Raw genomic sequence first — 21,184 nt, 5'->3', positions numbered from 1 at the left:
GATGGATGAGAAGTAGTGGGCCCATCCTCCCATGCTTCTATGGATGCCCCAAAATACACAAGTCTGACAGTCCTCTACGACCAATCGTATCACTATCAGGGTCCCTACATACAACACCGCAAAACAATTAACCAAAAAGCTTGGATCTTTTACAAGAGGAAGCAAATCACTCCACTCCATCAAATCTCCACTACAGTGCCTTCAAACAATCAGATACATGACTATAGATGAAGACAAAATCATGGTTTCATTTAATATCACAGCCCTGTTCATGTCCATAGATTCAGAATCAACCAAAGAATCTATGACCACGTTGCTCCACTGCACACCTGACTTAATCAAATATACAAAGATTGAAACACCCAGGATTATGGATCTCATAAACCTCTGCCTAACCACATACTTCCAATGTGATGGACAAACTTACCAGCAAATTAAAGGCACACCTATGGAATCACTGCTTTCAAGACTTATAGCGGAGATCATTGTGCAATGTTTGGCAACTATTGCACTTCCACAAATACAACCCAAAATATGGATCAGATATATAGATGACACCTTCACCATAATAAAAAAGGGCTAATTATAGAATACCCACAGAACCATCAACATTTTCAAAGGAATCCAATTTATCAGAGAAGAAGAAAACAACAACTCACTACCCTTCCTGGACATCCTGATAAGTAGAGACCACAATGGCAAACTAGAAACACAACTGTACAGAAAAACCACCCACACCAAGTGCTCTACTACCAAAGCAACAATCCAACCTCCTGCAAGAGAAGTTGCATACGAACTTTTATTTAGATGAGAACAAACTCACTATAGCAACCCTAAACAGCAGAAGGAAACAGAGCATCTCTACAACATATTCCAACAAAATCAATATCCATGCAACTTTATCAAAAAGCTTCTGACCACTCAACCCAATACAGTACAACCAGCACAAGCCCTGCCATGTGTCAAAAACATCTCAGAAACCACCAACAGACGACTACAACCACATGGAATCAAGCGTAGCACACAAGCCAACTAAAGCCTTCAAAACATCCTAAGTAAACCCAAAGACCCAGCAGACCCAGAAGAAAAAATAGGAGTCATCTATAACATACAGTGTAATGACTGTGACAGTCATAGGCAGAACTCATCCATGAACACCAACTAAGCAGTCAGAAGATATGATGAAAACTCTTTAGTTTCACAACATGTGAACAGACTTAACCATAGTTTCAATTGGGAAACTGACCATCCTAAACCAAGTCAAATCCAAAAATGCCAGAAAATTTCTAGAAGCCTGGCACTCTGACAAATTAGCCATTAATAAACACATAGACATAAACAATATCTATATACTATGCAAAAGAGACAATTAACAAGCCAAAAACAGGAACAAAAAGGGCAAACAACTAGAATATAAACTGATAGCAAATCCCACTCTTTACTAGCACTGTTGATATCTAGTTTGGGTAATGAAATGCCTTTAAAATTCAACATAATAGATATGGCTACTTCCAATTTTATTTAAATTACATACTATTGAGGAAAGAGAATAAAACTGATGTTCAAGGACCATTTGTTTATCACTTTTAAAGTATCCTTTCTCTAATCAGTGTTTAAGTCTTACAAATTTTTAATTGGATTACATTCCAAGATACTCAATTTAGGAGTGAGACAATTTTGGTTTAACTATAAATCGCTTTTTATAAAGGTAAGATAGTTATGAAATTTCCAATGGGTCATGTTCTGTTCTTCTGGATCCACCACTGTCCAATAAATGAGAACAATGAATCAAAGTTCAACTCATCCACAAGGCAAAGCTCTGTTGCACTTTCCCCAATACCATTCCAGCTTGAATAAATGGCCCTTCCTTGCTCTTAAATACTGTCCATCCCCTCTCCTGTCGCAATGCAGGATCAGCAAGTTCAAAATCGGTGAGATCATTTCCAAGGGATGACTTCACTTGCAAACAAGATTTGCTTGCCTTAAGACTTTTGACAACTCCAGTATTTTCTGAGACTGCATAATACAACTCAGCTAGCAGAACGCATTAGAAGATGATTGTAATGGCTATGCATTCCAGAACATGTCATGACAATGTTGCCCTTACTTTGACCAGAGTTGATAAACAATTCAGTCTAACTTAATTTGAGCTGATTTAATGGATTACATCTGACTTGCTATAACTAGGCAGATCCTCATCTGCCTTGTTGAAAGTGACTAACTTTAACTAGAGACTAAGTGCAACTTCAAAACAGATTTGCCTGGTTTAGCTTGATTGTTTCTTTAGCTCTTCTTTTTGTGTATTCTCAAGGACACAACACACAGAAAGTCCCAACATGATTTCAATAGTAAAATACAACTAAACAGATCACTTGTAAATGTATGATAGTTTATGACAGTAGTTCATATTATATTTTATATAGTACTTCTATATTCTCAGAAATTTGACAGATAATATGATACATAAATTATAATGCATGGTAATCTGAAAATATATCCAGACTGTTTAGACGGCAAGGAAAATCTATTGTTGAGTTAAAATGCTTGGAACCAATGTCCTTCATTATTTAAAAAAATCTGTATTACGAATATAGGTTAGAATAAAGCATTTAGAAGTGTCTGGTCTTTGAAGAGGAATAGATATACCGTTTTTCTCCAAAAAGAAGCCCAGGTCTTATTTTCTTTCGACCCCCGAAAAAATGGCTAGGCCCTCTTCTAATTATTGACTCACCTCACGGCGGTGGCACTAACAGCCATGCCCAGCAGGAGCTCGTTGCTGGACCGCTTCTTCTGCAGCCGCTTGCCACCACTCACATGCATTGCCCTGCCTCTGTTTTGCCTTCAGATGCCTCTGGATCGATCCAGAACTCTGTTATCACCTGCAGATGCCTTCCAGCAGGCATCTGAAGGCCAAACAGAGGCCAGGGTGATGCGTGTGAGTGGCGGCAAGTGGCTGCAGAAGAAGGTGTGGCAGGTGTCGGGATGTGTGAGGCCTGGTAAGTAGGGCAGCTCCCCCCTTATCCTCACCCAAGCTGATTCTTTACCTGTATGCCTCGCCCCACCCCCAGAACCCCGGGGCAGGTGGGGTCTTAATTAGGGCTAATTTTGTGGGTGGGGCTTAATTTGATCACATGCACTCAAAAACGTGATGGGGCTTCTTTTCAAGGTGGCTCATCTTTTTGGAGAAACACGGTATATACATATACAACACACACATACACACACACACACACACAAGCACACCAAAATGAAAGCTACTGGCCTTTTCTTCTCCTATCAGAACTATAAAATTTAGCTTGCAGGATTATATGACAGGGCACATAAGCATATAAAATATTATAGAAATACTGTGGTGCAAAAATGATGTCAAATGTCTTACCCCCAGAGTGACATAATCAATACTGACATATAATTTCTAAGTGGCTAAGCAAAAGTAGGTCATGTCACATTGACCTATCTAATGCAGTAAGCTTCTTTTTCCAGTGAGAAATTAAACAACGTTGCTCATCTTTACTGCTCTATTACCATATTGGATAAATCAAACCAAATAGAGCCACAATCTCCTTTTTAATTATCAAGAAATGCTGAGATATTTTTATAATTTATTTCCCAGAATTACAATGAGAAATTGAACAATGTGTTGGGCTCATTCTGATATAATGTAATAATACTAATAGCTATTATTAAATTGTTGTACTAATTTATTTATAAGGCAGATGGATCAGCTTTAACAAAATGAAATCAGGAAGCAAATGAAAAAAAAAATCAAAATGGAACAGATATTCTACAATAAATAGTTGCACACTTTTTCTTTCTGTATGTTTGCAAGTAAGAAATAAAGACTGAATCTCAGTAAGAATCAATAGCTTGTAGCCAGTGGTGGCATTCAAATAATATAACAACTTTTTTTCTGCCCAAATGACTAGCTGAGTAGGCGTGGCTGGGTGGTCATGTGACTGCATGGGTGTGGCCAACTCAACATTACTCATGTCGAGGGGCACCTCGCTTTGCCTGGCCTCTCCTCTCCTCGCCATGCCTGGCCCCTCCCCCCCCTCCAGCCACTCCTGGTCACGCTCAGCCTCACCTCGCCTCCTGGCTGCTTGCCTCAAAGGGCCTCAAAGTATCTTTAGTTCTGTAAAAATTTTGTTCACCTTTTTTCGACTCTGTTGTCTGCAGTTACATACCATAGATGTATTTTCATGGACCCATTGAAAGGAGGAGATGACTCACATGCTTTGCCTAAGAGTGTGCTAGGCAGTTCACAGAACAGGCTTTTGCGGGGCTGCCACAAAGAAGAGGGGGCAGGGGGGGAAATGAATGGAAAGCGTATTTTCCAAAGCAGCAGAAGGCAAAACAAGAAGCAATAAATGGAAACTGAACAAAGAGAGAAGCAACCTAAAACTAAGGAGAAACTTCCTGACAGTGAGAACAATTAACCAGTGGAACTGCTTGTCTCTAGACGTTCTGGGTGCTCGATCACTGGAGGTTTTTAAGAAAAGACTGGATAGCCATTTCTCTCAAATGGTGTAGGGTCCCCCCAAAGTCCCTTCTAAGTGTATTCTGACACCTTCGCGGACCCTCCACTCAGATTTTGGGATCCTCAGTTTTCCTGCCTGAGCAGGGGATTGCACTAAAAGACCTCCAAAATCTCTTTCAATTCTGTTGTTCTGTTATTCCTGAGCTAAATACTAAAAATGAGTTAAGACCTTCATTGGGACTCTATCTCTTTTGCTTCCTCTGGAATAATGAGTTAAAGAGCTGCTTCTACACATTCATTTTAATAGATTATTAGAAAACTGCAGTTGAAAGTCCTTCATGTCTCCTTACCCTGAAGACCCAATTTCATTTGGAATTTAATCCCAAACTGATTGCCCTTTTAGCATTTCTCTTGACACTTCTCCAAAATGCACACCTAAGAAGCCACATCTCTCTCTGTCTCTCTCTCACACACACACACTCAATTTAAGCGAATTCCCTTATCTTGGAGCCTTTAGAATCATAGACTAGAAGGTACCTTGGAGGTCTTCTAGTTCAACCTTCTGCTCAAGGCAGAAGACTTCATACATACTTATGGGTTTGCATCCCAGCTTTGGCTGCAAACTTTGGCAGCCTTCCCGGTCACACACTTCCTCCTCCTGCCACCCCCTGTGAGGCGGAAGGCCTAAGAGAAAATGCTGGTCCAGTCACATAGCCCTCCACAACAGAGCCCTTCTTGGGGAGCAAAACCTTGGACGACATGATCTGTTCCAAATGCCTTGAGGGGTTCCAGAGTTTCCACGCACCTCTGCCGGCCTGAGCACCCTGCCGTTCAATCCCAAGGGGCCAGCGCTTGGCAGCGGTGCTCCTAGCGAGCAGGCAGATATCCCAGGGCTGCACAAGTGGCATCGCAGTGACTCTGCCCCAGTTCAGCGCTCTTTCCGGAGGCTGGCCCGGAGGAGGTGCATCCCCCCCATCGCGGGCTGGATACAGGACCGAGGGTGAGTGGGTGGCAGCTGCCCGCAGACCCTGCAGAAGTTGAGAGCTGGGCCTGAAAGCTGGCCGAGACTCACTGGGTATCCCCCCTCCCAGGCAGCCTTTGCCCTAATTTAGCGCACTCTGGGTCCGCCGTGCTTGGCTGAAGGGCTGCCTTGGCTGCTTTTCAGGCCCAGCTCTCGGCTTCCACAGGGCCTCTGGGAGGCTGACACCCATTTCCCCCCTCCCCCGTAGTTTAGGGTTAATATATGACCACCTACCTACCCACTATAGTCCAGGATCAGGGAACAATTTGATAACATAGAGTTCCTAAGTCTAAACACATGTAAGTTTGTTGTTATATCACTGCAATTACTTTTAATTGCAGAATGAGAAATCTCCATTTGTTCTCTGCTCTGATTTTGCTGCTTATGGAATATCCTCAAATTATATTGCTGAAATTAATCTCTACTATATTTTTAAGTTATAAGAGGTGGAGTTGTTAGGTTTCTGCAAAGATGCCCATTATTAAACTATTTTTATTCTAACATTCTACAATCCAAATAAAAAAAAGTTTAACATTTTGAAGATAAAAATACAAACCTTTACTGAGGTTATTGAGTGTCTGTATATAACATTAATGGAAAATATTTATTTCTATTTCTTTGCCTTTGGTTTTGCCCAGAACAGTTAAATTTCAAAATAACTGCATATATCTAAAACAAGGATTTACAGTCATATATTATATATTATAAGCGAAGAAATTATTTAATTGCAAAAAATTATTCTCAGAACCTTTTGGGAAATTTGCATTTTTTTCCTACTGGTTTAACTTTTAGATACAACTAGACCAGGGGTGTCAAACTCAATTTCATCACGGTTGTTTGACCTCAGGGGGCTGGGGAGACATGGCCAGCTTAACGCCATTCGTGTCAAGGGGGCTTGTGGTGGCCCAAGCACTTGCGGTCCTCTCGAGCTCCGTTTTCATTGGCAGAGGGTTGTAGGAGGCTCAGGGGGTTAAACATGGCCCTCTTGAGGGCCATTTTCACTGGTAGAGGCATTGTGGGCCGGTCTTTCGCTGTTTCCAGGGCAGCCCCACAGGGCAGATCTAGGTACCCCATGGGCCAGATCTAAGCACCCCATGGGCCAGATCTGGCCCCCAGGCCTTGAGTTTGACACCCCTGAACTACCCTCATTCTCTTGTGTATCCTAATCCCGCCGAAGCCTACATAAGCCCTCCAGCTTGCACAGTACTACAGTATTTGTGTACCCTGCACACTCCTCGCACATTCCGTGACTCATGTGGTGTCTTTTGTGCACCTCCCCCCGTGCACTCTTCCAAACTGCATGGTGCCTCTGGCACACCTTTGCACATCCTCCTAACAAGGAGGGCACACAGGGGTGCTGTGAGATTGGGAAGAATGTACAAGGCATGACAGGTACTGTGGATATCAGATAGGGTTTATTTGGCGATGTTGCAGGTCAAGAAGGATGAGCAGAGATGAACGAGTGGCCAGTGTGGCATGAGCATGTAAGAGCTGGGGCAGTTGCAGGGGTGGAGGAGACTTGCAAAAGCAAGTTGTAACCTTCCAACTTTTCCAACTTTCATTCCCGTGGGAATAATGGGTCGGGACATTTTGTAAGTTAGTCCATTTGAAGTACATTTGTTGAAAAAATTGTTGCCCTATGACACACTGTTTCACCCAATTGAACCTTACAAACAGATAACCTTGAGTCCTTCGGGAGAAGGGCGGTATAAAAATTCAATAAATAAATAAATAAATAACCAATCAGTTTGTTTTATTGTGTTACTTTCTGTGGACATCCACCCACATCATTTAATGAAATGTTGGATGTTTAATTTTTTTTACTTATTTCTGCTTTTTCTTTGCACTTAGCAATAGATTTGTAGCTAGAGAAACATATTTTGCTTTTAAATTGGCAACATAAATAGGCATTTTCCTCCCAGAACGTATGTTTTTAAATAGCCTGATTGTTACCACCTTTTTGTAATCATAACCAACTATTCTAACAAACTATCCTTTGTTCAGTGATTGAGTCTCCCCTGTTCCCACAAACTTATAGCACATGTTGCCATGGTTACTCTGCATGTCTATTTACCACACAAGTGATCAAAGAAGGCAGACAACACACACACATGTACACATACACAAAGCTTGCCAGACTTCCAACTGTGCAATGTCCAGCTCCTAATTAACTGATACACTCTCAGCCTATGGAGGCTGTGCATTTTTCCTCCTTTTATTATCTATGAAATACAGCAGCAACATTCTCAGACAGAAAGTACATTTTTTTTCAATCCAAAGGAACAATAGAGAAGGATGGGAAAAATTCTCACTAAAAGCTGAGGTTATTCCCCGCCCCCATATTTTGTGAAAGCAAGGACTAAATTTTAAATTGAAAAGTCTAAGCAATGAAAACCGATATAATAAAAGATTCAATGAAGGTTGGCAACTCTGGGAATCAGAGTGCCATCTACAAAATATCAATTTGTTTTCATAATTGAGTAACGTATAACTCTATAAATCATAGTTAAGAGAAATCGGAACAAATGCATACATTTTTTGATTGCCTACAACATAATTCAAATAGTTAAGCCCTTTTGTATTTCATTCGTTCTAAAAGCAGATTTAAGTATATGCATTTCATTGTCACTGACTTCTATTTTTAAAAAAAAATATTTTTCAAATAAAATAGAAAAAGTACAAGTGTGTTCATTCATGGACTAGTTATTACATAAATATTCATAGTGTTCTGTACAGTTGATTTGTTTATACCTAAGTCAGTTTAACTTTAAGGAAGTGTAAATTATGTGAAAGATCATTCATACAGATTAGTGTAAACCAAGTTTTTATGCAATTCTCTAGTCAAAACTCCCTCGCCCAAAAAGGGCTTGTTGAAATAAGGAGGGAGGGGCAAGTTCTTCATTTCTCTGTAGAACTGAAAGTGAATGAATATCCTTCCATTTTTTTTAATATCAAACTTTTCACAATCATAAAGTTTCCTAGTATCCTTTCTTTTTTCCTTTTGTTAGTTTTCACAAAACAATATTTGCTTTATCAATAAAGCAAAAGCATCCACTCAAAAATAGCATCTTCAAAAAAAAATAATGTTATATTAACATATAAATTAGTTAAATATCTAATGATATATTTTGAGATCTTTTTGAGGTGAATTGTCCAACTGATTTTAAATACACACAGATATACACACAAATGTGTTGGGATAGGACAAATTGTGGGTTCTAGGGAATGTCATCAGCAGGGAATCAACTGTAAACATTTTCAGTGTTAGTCTCCCTCCTCAGAAATTGCTTACCTTCAGGGAAGAGAAGCTTCTTGATTGGTAGGATTCTAGAAGGTTAATAAGATTCAACTCTTGTATCTCCTGAAGATATAGTTTCAACACACATGGAGTTATGTTGAGATGAAAAATATTTGCATTTTTTGTGATCTGTTATCATTTTGGCCCTATTGTTTTCATTTTTAATGAACTATGGAATGTACATTACTCAGTGTTATGGATTGGAGTGGCATATCAACCCACTTAAATAAACATGTGGGAATATTCTATAGCAGTTCATAAATAATGTAATCTGTAGGCACTTCGAAAACAAAGCAGTAATTACCAAAAGAGAACATGGATTTTGAGAAGAGAACTTTCTTAAAAGATTATGAAAATGCTGGGTGATACATCCTGATTTTAGCAAAGCGTTTGACAAAATGCCGCATGACATGCTGATTAACAATTAGGTACAGACTTCAGAATGAATATGGACAAACAGTGTATATGTCTCAAAAATGGGGGAGGGCAATATAACTTTAGGCAGTATCAAGAACATTTTCCAAAGCATGTGACTGTATTTTGCTTTGGTCAAAACCCAGCCTGAATACTACACCCAATTCTCATCATCACATTCTACAAAGGATTCAGAGAATCTGGAAAAAGTTCAAGGAAGGGCAACAAGAAATAGAAGCTATGGAGATTGTGCTGGTTGTGGGAGTTAGACAAGATATAAATACCTAAAAGATGTCACACAGAAGTTCAAGGCATTCCCTCTCATTTCACAGTGCAAGTTGCAGAATAATTTAATAATTTAAATTGCAGGAAAGCTGATTCCAGTGGTATGTCAGAAACAATTTAGTAAGACCAAAGTGACAGTGAAACCAATTATCCAGAGAGACAGTTGAGTCCCCTTCATTGGAGAGGTTCAGGCACAGGCTAGACAACTATTTGCTTTAATTTGGATATGAACACAGAGCAGGTGGCTTGACCTAAATGGGTTCCTCCAACTTTTATTGTCCTTGTTATCATTTTAATTCTATAGAAGTATGGAAGCCAAAATATTTTTCACTGGCATGGATTTATTGAGCACTCCAATCCCCAATTACATGCCTCTTTAGAACCCATCATTAATGTAATTTACACCACTTATAATAATTACTGATTTGTTTTGTATAGTAAAATCTATTAAGTTCTCTATACATAGAGATGGTAATGAAGCACTTATGAGCTACAAGGCCACATTAAATGTCAAACATTATTTTAACTAGAGAATTGCTATTCAGCAGTTTTTGATTGATTATATTTACACTGTTATATTTTGCCACAAATGGCAAAAAAAATATTGCTCTCCTATTAATTAAACTAATGTATGCATTCTATGTATATTTTTCAACTAAAATTCCCCCTTTCTATTTTCAAATTGAATTCTGTCATGTTAATTCAATCATGTTAATTAAGACAGAGCAGCAAATCCATATTTTAAAAAAATGACAGCTTTCTAAAATGCTACATTTTAGAAGATGTGTCAGCTATGCCAATTTAACCAATGAAGGTTTCAGTGTCCTTTACTTAACTGTCACAGTAAATTTACAGCACCGACTCTATGAAATAGTCTCCCTGTCACCTGGAAATCTGAATAATCCCAGCTCCATTGGCCTTCCAAAAGGCTATAAAAACCTGGCTTTTCCCACAGACATTATTAATTATTTGTATCTCATCTTTTTATTTTTACAAACAACTCAAGGCAGCAAGCATATCCAACACACCTTCCCCCTCCTATTTTCCTGTCAACAACAATCATGTGAGGTGAGTTAGAGAATTGTGCCCAAAAGTCATCCTTTCAAAGCAAAAATGGGAGTTGAACTCATGGTCTCCTGCTTTCTTGCCTGGTGCCTTAACCACTAGGCAAAACTGACTTTTTATTGTTGCTTGTGATTGAAGATATAAGATTTGCCTCAACTTTGTATTTTTACATTTATTTGTACTTGCTTTTTATATTGTTTTATTTTACTGTGAACCATTTAGAATTATTTGCTTAAGATGAATGGCCATAAAAACTTCCAAGATAATTAAAATAATTAAACCCGTGTTGTTGTATACATATAAACCTTCACTAACTGGAAACTTGACCAAAACTGTATTTAGAGTGCAATTTTTTAAAAAATAGAAACACGATATATAAAACATATTTCCCTGCTCATCAACAATAAAATAACCATACATTTAGTCCTCATCTTACAATAATTTGTTCAGGGACTGAAGAAACAGCAGCATAGAATGAAGACACTTACAACTTGCCCAGCCTGGTATTCACAACAGGCTACTACTGGCTGCAGAAGGCTTTCTTCCTAAGGTCATGCAAGATACTTTCCTCACAAGACCTGGGGAAGAGGGCCTCATATGGTTTTCTTGAAAGGGGTAGGATGGACATGCCTTGTCAGAAGATACTTCAGTTTTTGGAGCCTGACACTGTTTTCAAATCAACCCTTTCTACCAGCATCTTTAGAAACTGTTGAGTTTTGTGTGTGTGTGTGTGTGTGTGTGTGTGTACCTTTAAAAAGATTCCAAAGGTATGATACAAGAAATGACATGTTTCTGATACAGTATGCTAAATTTAACCTATCTTAGAAGACTGAATTGTAAAAATCTAGAAAGACCAACAGTGCTACCATCTTAAACTATTGAGTACAGAGTGATGTTTCCTATATAAGCATGTCAAGAATTACATATGCAATTGTAATTTTTAAAGACTAAATAGGGATGATGAAAATTCAGAAAGGCTGCATCTATAATTACAACTTATCTGTTCAGGTATTTCTCTACCTTATCAAAAATAAGGTTAAAGGTTAGAAGATTTAGTTGAGGCATGATGGTTTTTGGCATGTCTGTAAGTCTCAGTTTCAAAACTCAGGTAGGGAACTAACTTTCTATTGCTGTCAACATAAGCATTGTTTGTTCTGTGCCTATAATTATTCCCTTATTAAATGTTCAATCTGATAATCTTTTCTAACACATTCTTCTTTAATATGCCATAAGCATACTAAATAACTGTATGTTTTTCAAATAAAGTTTAATGGATTTATATAATTAAAATTGCATTGCTAGTTTCCTCAGAACTTGCTGCTTTCTTGCCTGGTGCCTTAACCACTAGGCAAAACTGACTTTATTGTTGCTTGTGATTGAAGATCACAACAGGCGGCGGGGTCTTGGACCGTGTCGCTCTGCGCCTCTGACCCGGCGTGGGTCTCGTCTGGCCTTGGTTCTCCGAGGGGCTGAGGGAGATGAAACGCCGCGAAGACGCCTAGAGAGCACCTGGAGGTCCAGTCGCTCGAAGCTGATCGGACACTAGTTGGGTCCTATACTAGGACCTACCTAGTGGCAATGGGGAGGCGAGGCGACACGCCCACCCTCATTGCGTCGGCAGATAACCGCCCGGCCGCCCTGTTTGGGTGACCCGCTCCCTCCTTCATCAGGAGGTGCGGGATGACCCTTTGCAGGGACGCGCCGAGGAGTTTAGTGGTTATCTATACGATAAAATCGCTCAGCTCCGGGACGATCTGGACCGAATTTGGGATGATCCAAGCGGGGGAGAGGAGGCACGTCTTGTTGAGTCTGTTTGGGATCAGTTTGATCCTGTGGCTCCCGAGGACGTGGACAGGTTATTGGGGAGGCTCCATGCCACGACATGTTTACTGGACCCGTGCCCTTCCTGGCTGGTACTGGCTACTCAGGAGGTGACACGAGGCTGGCTCCAGAGGATTATCAATGCTTCTTTGTTGGAGGGAGTTTTCCCCGCCGCCTTGAAAGAGGCGGTGGTGAGACCCCTCCTTAAGAAGCCTTCTCTGGACCCAGCTATTTTAAGTAATTATCGTCCGATCTCCAATCTTCGCTTTGTTGCGAAGGTTGTAGAGAGTGCTGTGGCTCGACAGCTACCCCAGTACCTGGATGAAGATGTCTATCTGGACCGTTCCAGTCCGGTTTCCGACCCGAATACACCACAGAGACGGCTTTGGTCTCATTGGTGGATGATCTCTGGAGGGCCAGGGACAGGGGTTATTCCTCTGCTCTGGTCCTGTTAGACCTCTCAGCGGCTTTTGATACCATCGACCATGGTATCCTGCTGCGCCGGTTGGAGGGATTGGGAGTGGGAGGCACCGTATATCGGTGGTTCTCCTCCTATCTCTCCGACCGGTCGCAGACGGTGTTGACGGGGGGGCAGAGGTCGACCGCGAGGGGCCTCACTTGTGGGGTCCCGCAGGGGTCGATCCTCTCGCCCCTGCTGTTCAACATCTATATGAAGCCGCTGGGTGAGATCATCAGTGGCTTTGGGGTGAGATACCAGCAGTACGCTGACGACACCCAGCTGTACTTTTCCACCCCGGGCCACCCCAATGAAGCTGTTGAAGTGCTGTCCCGGTGTTTGGAGGCCGTACGGGTCTGGATGGGGAGAAACAGGCTCAAGCTTAATCCCTCCAAGACGGAGTGGCTGTGGATGCCGGCATCCCGATTCAGCCAGCTGCAACCGCAGCTGGCTGTTGGGGCGATTTATTGGCCCCAAAGGATAGGGTGCGCACCTTGGGTGTCCTCCTGGATGACCGGCTGTCGTTTGAAGATCATTTGACGGCCGCCTCCAGGAGGGCCTTCCACCAGGTTCGCCTGGTTCGGCAGTTGCGCCCCTTCCTTGATCGGGATGCCTTATGCACGGTCACTCACGCGCTCGTTACCTCTCGCTGGATTATTGTAATGCTCTCTACATGGGGCTCCCTTGAAGTGCGTCCGGAGGCTTCAGTTAGTCCAGAACGCAGCTGGTGATAGAGGAGCTGCACGCAGCTCCCATGTAACACCTCTCCTGCGCAGGCTGCACTGGCTACCTGTGGCCTCTCGGGTGCACTTTAAGGTGTTAGTCACGACCTTTAAGGCGCCCATGGCTTAGGACCTGGGTACTTACGGGACCGCCTGCTGCTACCACATGCCTCCCACCGACCCGTGCGCTCTCACAGAGGGACTCCTCAGGGTGCCATCCGCCAAACAATGTCGGCTGGCGGCCCCAGGACGGGCCTTCTGTGGGGCTCCCACACTCTGGAACGAACTCCCCCCGGGCTTACGCCAGATATCTGACCTTCGGACATTCCGTCGCGAACTGAAAACATATCTCTTTATTCGCGCAGGGCTGGCTTGAATGGAATTTTAAACTCAAATTTTTAGCAATTTTAATGGGGTTTTTGGTTTTATGGTAAATTTCTTAAATTTTTCAGGCTCATTTAATAAGTTTTTAATTGATATTTTAACTTTGTATATTGTATATTGTTCTTTGTTGGTTTTATTCTGCCTGTACACCGCCCTGAGTCCTTCGGGAGAAGGGCGGTATAAAAATCAAATAAATAAATAAATAAATAAATAAATAAATAAGATATAAGATTTGCCTCAACTTTGTATTTTTACATTTATTTGTACTTGCTTTTTATATTGTTTTATTTTACTGTGAACCATTTAGAATTATTTGCTTAAGATGAATGGCCATAAAAACTTCCAAGATAATTAAAACAATTAAACCCGTGTTGTTGTATACATATAAACCTTCACTAACTGGAAACTTGACCAAAACTGTATTTAGAGTGCAATTTTTTAAAAAATAGAAACACGATATATAAAACATATTTCCCTGCTCATCAACAATAAAATAACCATACATTTAGTCCTCATCTTACAATAATTTGTTCAGGGACTGAAGAAACAGCAGCATTGAATGAAGACACTTACAACTTGCCCAGCCTGGTATTCACAACAGGCTACTACTGGCTGCAGAAGGCTTTCTTCCTAAGGTCATGCAAGATACTTTCCTCACAAGACCTGGGGAAGAGGGCCTCATATGGTTTTCTTGAAAGGGGTAGGATGGACATGCCTTGTCAGAAGATACTTCAGTTTTTGGAGCCTGACACTGTTTTCAAATCAACCCTTTCTACCAGCATCTTTAGAAACTGTTGAGTTGTGTGTGTGTGTGTGTGTGTGTGTGTGTGTGTGTGTGTACCTTTAAAAAGATTCCAAAGGTATGATACAAGAAATGACATGTTTCTGATACGGTATGCTAAATTTAACCTATCTTAGAAGACTGAATTGTAAAAATCTAGAAAGACCAACAGTGCTACCATCTTAAACTATTGAGTACAGAGTGATGTTTCCTATATAAGCATGTCAAGAATTACATATGCAATTGTAATTTTTAAAGACTAAATAGGGATGATGAAAATTCAGAAAGGCTGCATCTATAATTACAACTTATCTGTTCAGGTATTTCTCTACCTTATCAAAAATAAGGTTAAAGGTTAGAAGATTTAGTTGAGGCATGATGGTTTTTGGCATGTCTGTAAGTCTCAGTTTCAAAACTCAGGTAGGGAACTAACTTTCTATTGCTGTCAACATAAGCATTGTTTGTTCTGTGCCTATAATTATTCCCTTATTAAATGTTCAATCTGATAATCTTTTCTAACACATTCTTCTTTAATATGCCATAAGCATACTAAATAACTGTATGTTTTTCAAATAAAGTTTAATGGATTTATATAATTAAAATTGCATTGCTAGTTTCCTCAGAACTTGCTGACTTGTCTTCTCTTTAAAGAATGTTGAATTTTATCCTCGTGAACAGCAACAATTTCCTCTCTGTGGCTTATTCTCCCTTTCCCAGAATGATAGTTAGCTGCCAAATACAACAATATGGCTCTGTGCTGTTCCTGAAGGTTTGCATTCTTCTTTAGTCAACATCATTTATCTGTCTAATGTAGGGGTCTGTTTCATAGAAAAGACTTGACAGTCTGCTTGAGCTTTAATAAATAGAGTGTCATTATTATGAAAAATTATATAGCAACATGTGGCCTGCTTTTGTCTAAATTTTTATTTTCAATTTTTTAAAGAAATAAGTGTGAGATTAGTATACCCTGCCTATCATTTTGGACACATTTTGCTTCAGTGAATTAACTTCCAATATTTGAATTGGCTGTTGGTTCTGGAACCTATAATTGGCCCTTGAAGATGCCTGTCTTGGCCAAGAATCCTCTCAAGAGCACTGGTGTGCTTAGATGGGTCACTCCCATTCTTGAAAGAGCAAGATATTTTATTGAAACAAATACTACCAAAAATAGAAATGGTCCACTAGAGTTGAAGTGTAAGTTCAAGGTTTTGGTGACAATCTTTAAAGCGCTCCATGGCATAGGGCCGGGTTACTTACGGGACCGCCTGCTGCTACCGAGTACCTCTCACCGACCTGTCCGCTCTCACAGAGAGGGACTCCTCAGGGTGCCGTCGGCTAGGCAGTGCCGTCTGGCGACACCCAGGGGAAGGGCCTTCTCTGTGGGGGCTCCCACCCTATGGAACGAACTCCCTCCAGGACTTCGTCAACTTCCGGACCTCCAAACCTTTCGTCGCGAGCTCAAAACACACCTATTTATTTGCGCAGGGCTGGGTTAGCTTTTAAATTTATTGGTTTTAATGGGGTTTTTAGTATTTATATTGTTTTTTACTAATCTGGCTATTGAATAAGTTTTTTATGTCTGATTTTAAATTGTATTTATATGTTTGTTTTTTAATTGCCTGTGAACCGCCCTGAGTCCTTAGGGAGATAGGGCGGTATATAAATCTGAAAAAGTAAAAGTAAGTAAGTAAAGTAAGTTGACAATCAAGGTATTTATCTCTGTTCTAAATATGCATTCAGTTCATGAGACTTAGTAAAGTAATATTACACACTGGGTTAAATAAGTTCCATAATATATAAGAAGAGGAATTGCTTTGGAAATGTCATAGAATTCAGTGAATCTTACTGAAAGTGAGAAGAATTATTTTGTTAATTGAGAATTTGTTTAAGCTATCTAGATATTGGCACAGCTGAATTGGAACAGAATATTTCTTATACATTTTAAAAACTCAGAATCCTTAAAAGGTACAACTGACTGCTGTTCAGGCACTAACTTCATCAAGTCTCTCACAGCACACCCACAAAAGCCATTAAATTATATGTCATATTTCAACCCATATATGGATTGTTTCTAAAACTATCCTTAAGCTTTACTTTTGTCCTATTACATATGGCTCTTCCATTAAAGGGACAATACCAAAACTTTTTTACATTCTAGTAATAATGAAGAGTCCTAGACTAAGCCATTAGTCTTTCTTTGCTTTTTTTTAACCATTAACATATTTGGAACATTTTGAAAAGCAGCAGAGAAAACACGCAGCTGCTTTTTAAATACATAACAACACATAATAAGTCCTAATAGACTGTGAATCTTTTTGGACTGAAAGATTTAACACTTTTCTTTAATATGCTGGTGAAAAATATATTAAAAAATCACAAATTCCATGCAAGTTTTTGCTTTTGTGTAGTTTCTATTTTCTAAATTCTTTAATAATCATGTTTCAGAACGGTGTGTTCAAATACATTTTTAAAGAGAAAAAATGAATAACTCACCTAGTTTAAAATAATTGTAGGCAAGACTGGACAGGTAGTTGTTGACTTACAACAGTTCATTTATTTTAAGTATAGATTTTAGATTTTTAAACAAATATGTTTAGAGCTTTTATATCTTTCAAGTTATTCAAATTATCCCTCAGCAGGTATATAATGGCATCCAATTCCAATATCATGTTGGGGCTTTTGAGCAAGGGAGGAGGAACGCGAGCACCGCCTTTCGCGCTGGCATTCCGGGATTTCCCTTTGTTTAGAGCTGGGAATCCTCCTTCCCCCTTTTGCACTTTTATTGTTTTTCGTTCAAATAAATATTCATGTTATTTTACTTGGCTCTATCTTTATTTTTTACATTGACCAGTAGCTGCCTCATTTCCCACCCTCGGCTTATACTCGAGTCAATAGTTTTTCCCAGTTTTTTGTGGTAAAATTAGGTGCCTCGGCTTATATTCGGGTCGGCTTATACTCGAGTATATACGGTAGATATCAGACTAAGAGTTATCAGACTGCCTTTGAATGATTATGATGTATTATTTTTGATTGTTTTCGGGGGAAGTTAGGAATTGATGATTGTAGGGGTATAATTAAGTTGGGACGAAATTTTTTTAGCATATGTTTGTTTTATTTTTAACTATACCTTGTGCTTGTTCGGGGGGGGGGAAAGGGGGTGTGTGAAGGGAGGGGGGAGGGGAGGTGGGGGGAAAGGGGGAAAAAATTTTCTGTAAAACCTTTTGAATAAAAAAAATAAAAAAATAAAAAAAAATTAAGGATTACCTGTATGTAATGAGATTGTCACAGTTTAAGAAGTCAGTGTTTCTCAAACTTGGCATCGTTAATGTGTGTTGCCTTCAATTCTCAGAATTCCAGTCTGGCTACAACAGACTGAGGAATTCAGGGAATTGAAGGCCACACATCTGAAAGTTGCCAAGTTTGAGAAGCACTGATCTAAATGCTTGCTTTTTGTGTCACTAACATCATCTAGGAACATTTTGAAACCTCAGCCATTAAAAAAAAAGATTTTCTTACAATGTTGTTACCTATTATTTCCTCTCAAACATTATTTTTTGTGTTTTTAAATGAACGATGACTATATTTTAATATCCTGAGATTAAAAATTTAGCAAGGAAAATGAGTGTTTTACTCAAAAGCGGCATTTTTTAAAAACCTTCCTTTTGGCAGAGCTCCCCCTGGTGGCAGTACATTCCGTGATGCTCTGATTCCCGCTTTGATCGTTTTTTTCTTTTTCCATTCAATTGTGTCAGATTCTCAGAGACTGCCTGAGCAAGTTCCTGCAGTTTTCTTGGCAAGGTTTTTCAGAAGTGATTTGCCATTGCCTAGGGCTGAGAGAAAGTGGCTTCCCCAAGGTCACCCAACTGGCTTTGTGTCTATGGTGGGGCTAAAACTCACAGTCTCCTGGTTTACAGTTTAGTGCCTTACTATGCCAAACTGGCTCTCACTTGGATCATTCCTGCAGCAAATACTAAATTGCTTTTCCACAAAGCAAGACGATTCTACAAGTAGGAATATTTGAAAAGCAATTTTTAAAAAGAATTTTCTCTTCACAGTTAGCAAAATTATCTAAACCACAATTAGGAGTACCTTTGTAGTTTTCATTAAATTACATAAAATATTCCATTTCCCCTACAGGTGCAAATCTTTCCTATTTCCTTTTTATTTTCTTTACTTTGCTTCCCTACCCCCGTGGAGGATATTCCTACTCATGAAATAAAACACTCAAAAGGCATGTTATATCCCAAAGGTTCACAAAATGAAAAAGCATTTTCAGATGCTAAATATCCAAGCTTGAAATACCGAAATCCAAAACTTGAAAAGTGTTTAATAAGAATTATAAAACCATACAGAATTAATACGCATTTGACCTGTAGGGTTGAAACCACATATAAAAGCGACACGATCTTTTGTCTCCTCTTACATCTGCTAGCTTGAACGAAAACAAATGTTTTCCTTCTTTTTTAAAATGCTAAACGCACGCACGCGCCACTTAACAACAGCACACGAATAGTGAGCGCCAAATACCGTACGCGTTGGGCTACTGATAACACGGAGGTTTAATTGCACAAAGTTTGGGGTAACTGAAATCCCAGAACTGTCGGTAAAACAAACGGGACTTGATCTCAAGAGGCCGCGAGTTCAGAACCACGATTTGAGTGTGATCCCGTCAGCTATCAGCGACTAGAAACTGAAAGAGCGGCCGGAAAAGGCGTTCCTAACTCAGCCCGGATTTTAGTAAAAAGCCCCATCTCTACAAACGTCTCATCGATCCTACAACAAAGAGTTGTCCTTATCCAGTCATGCTGGATTCAGTGGATCTCCCGAGATCGCCAGCTGGTTCGCAACAAGTCGCTGGCACCTTACCTGCTTCATGTTTAGGCTTCCATTATCCATCCATCCAAAAGTTCAGCAGAAACCCATTCGGTTTCCTAGTTCCCCAACAAGCCAGCAACTTTTTGCCTCCCGGTGCCTGTTGTCGCACGGCGCTTCAGAGGACAACGTCCACTTTCCCAGCTTTGTCCCTATAATAGCCTGCGCCAACAGCAGAGAAGCGATTTTGCCTAAGCTCCGATTTCAAATTACAACTCAGATATGCATTTGTGGGCTGAATTAAGCCATGAAATAGCTTCACCAATCAGAAGAAAGCCGGGGGGGGGGAGGCAGGGAGGAATCGCACGTAAAGCTGCATACATGAGGATTAGCAAAGCTTTTAAAGGTTTCAGAGGCTGAAAGTGGTGTCTAAAGCGACAAAGAAGGAAGTTAACATGTGCTGTAAAAAGATCAATTTTCATTTGTATTTCCTTCTGCGCATTCATTCCTAATCTCGAATAAGACTTGAGATTTATCAACAAAAAATAAAACCTGTACATTTTCAAAGACAGAATTGAAGCTATGGAGAGCATAAAACCTTATATACTGCCAATCTGCCATCATAAAAGAACCGGAGGAAAATTCCTAGGTATTGTTCCTTATCTTCCAAGGAATCATACTAATCAAAAGGGGATTGAAAAACCAATTGATATTTCACACATAATTTAGTTCCAAAGCTAAAGCAATACACTTGCATTTTAAATACTCTATAAAGAATTAAAATAAAATTACTTTTTACAAATAAAGGGCTTCTATTTGGAATAGTATTTTATTTCCTTTTTTGTTTGCACTCTCTCTAGCTCTTGCTTTGAAGTTGGGTTTAGTACATGGCACTTAGTTTGTTTACACTGTTCAGCTTTGGTCAGGGGCTACATGCTTAAACCAAGTCAACTTTTTTTTTTACACATTTATCCTTGGCTGGGAAGATTCCACTCTAAAGGAAATTTGTCCTTTGATCTCTAGGTTTATAAAAAGCAAATCTGAAGTCTGAAAAAACCCATCATCATGGATTTGCTATAGCAGTAACTGCACTTATCTAAGTGTGGTGTAAATCACTTTGAAGAGCCTCACAAATCCAGAAATGTGCTATAACTGAACAGCAGAGAAATTCATCCTCATGCCAAAATATCACAGTCAAATAATGAAATTGACCTTTTTCTCCCTTAAGATATTCACAAGGCAGAATTAGAGCCCCATCAATGTACATACATAAAGATTCTCCATAATTCAGAGTAAAAGTTAATACATCATTTATTCCGTTTCTTGTTTAAACTGCCAAACTTCCAGAGTCCCCTGAAAGGTATAAAGATAATTTAGAAGCACAGATCAATAAATATAGCAGCAGCAGTAGGATTATCATTAGAAAAAAATCAATCCTAAAGTTGTTCTGGAGTCAGGCAGTGCTTATTTATTAAATAAACAAAAACAGCAATATTAATACAGTAGGTAAAACAAGAAAATTATTAGCAAAATATTATTCAATATCCTGACATTGATTCTTATTTCCAGACAAAATAAGGCCTTCATCTCGTACCGGAAAGACCTTAAAGTAGGTGTCAGTCATGGTTTTTTGCGGTGGCTGGGGGA

General features: G+C 39.7%; 1 protein-coding gene across 4 annotated transcripts in view; it reads right to left on the bottom strand.

Annotated features, from left to right (window-relative positions):
- The window catches only part of MID1 (midline 1), a 230,442-nt gene that overhangs the window by 101,882 nt on the left and 107,376 nt on the right, over positions 1 to 21,184 (bottom strand). The window contains exon 1 of one of the 4 annotated variants that reach the window (XM_058184612.1): positions 19,592 to 19,799. The exons of the other annotated variants lie outside the window; for them this stretch is intronic. The gene's annotated coding sequence lies outside the window, so the exon portion shown is untranslated. Of the gene's footprint in view, positions 1 to 19,591; positions 19,800 to 21,184 lie in introns of those variants that run through there. 4 annotated transcript variants of the gene reach the window in all.

The sequence above is a fragment of the Ahaetulla prasina genome, chromosome 5, assembly GCF_028640845.1.
Source record: "Ahaetulla prasina isolate Xishuangbanna chromosome 5, ASM2864084v1, whole genome shotgun sequence".
NCBI classification, from domain to species: Eukaryota; Metazoa; Chordata; class Lepidosauria; order Squamata; family Colubridae; genus Ahaetulla; species Ahaetulla prasina.
Note: the sequence above shows the minus strand (reverse complement) of the source record. Positions and strands in the feature narration are given on the sequence as shown.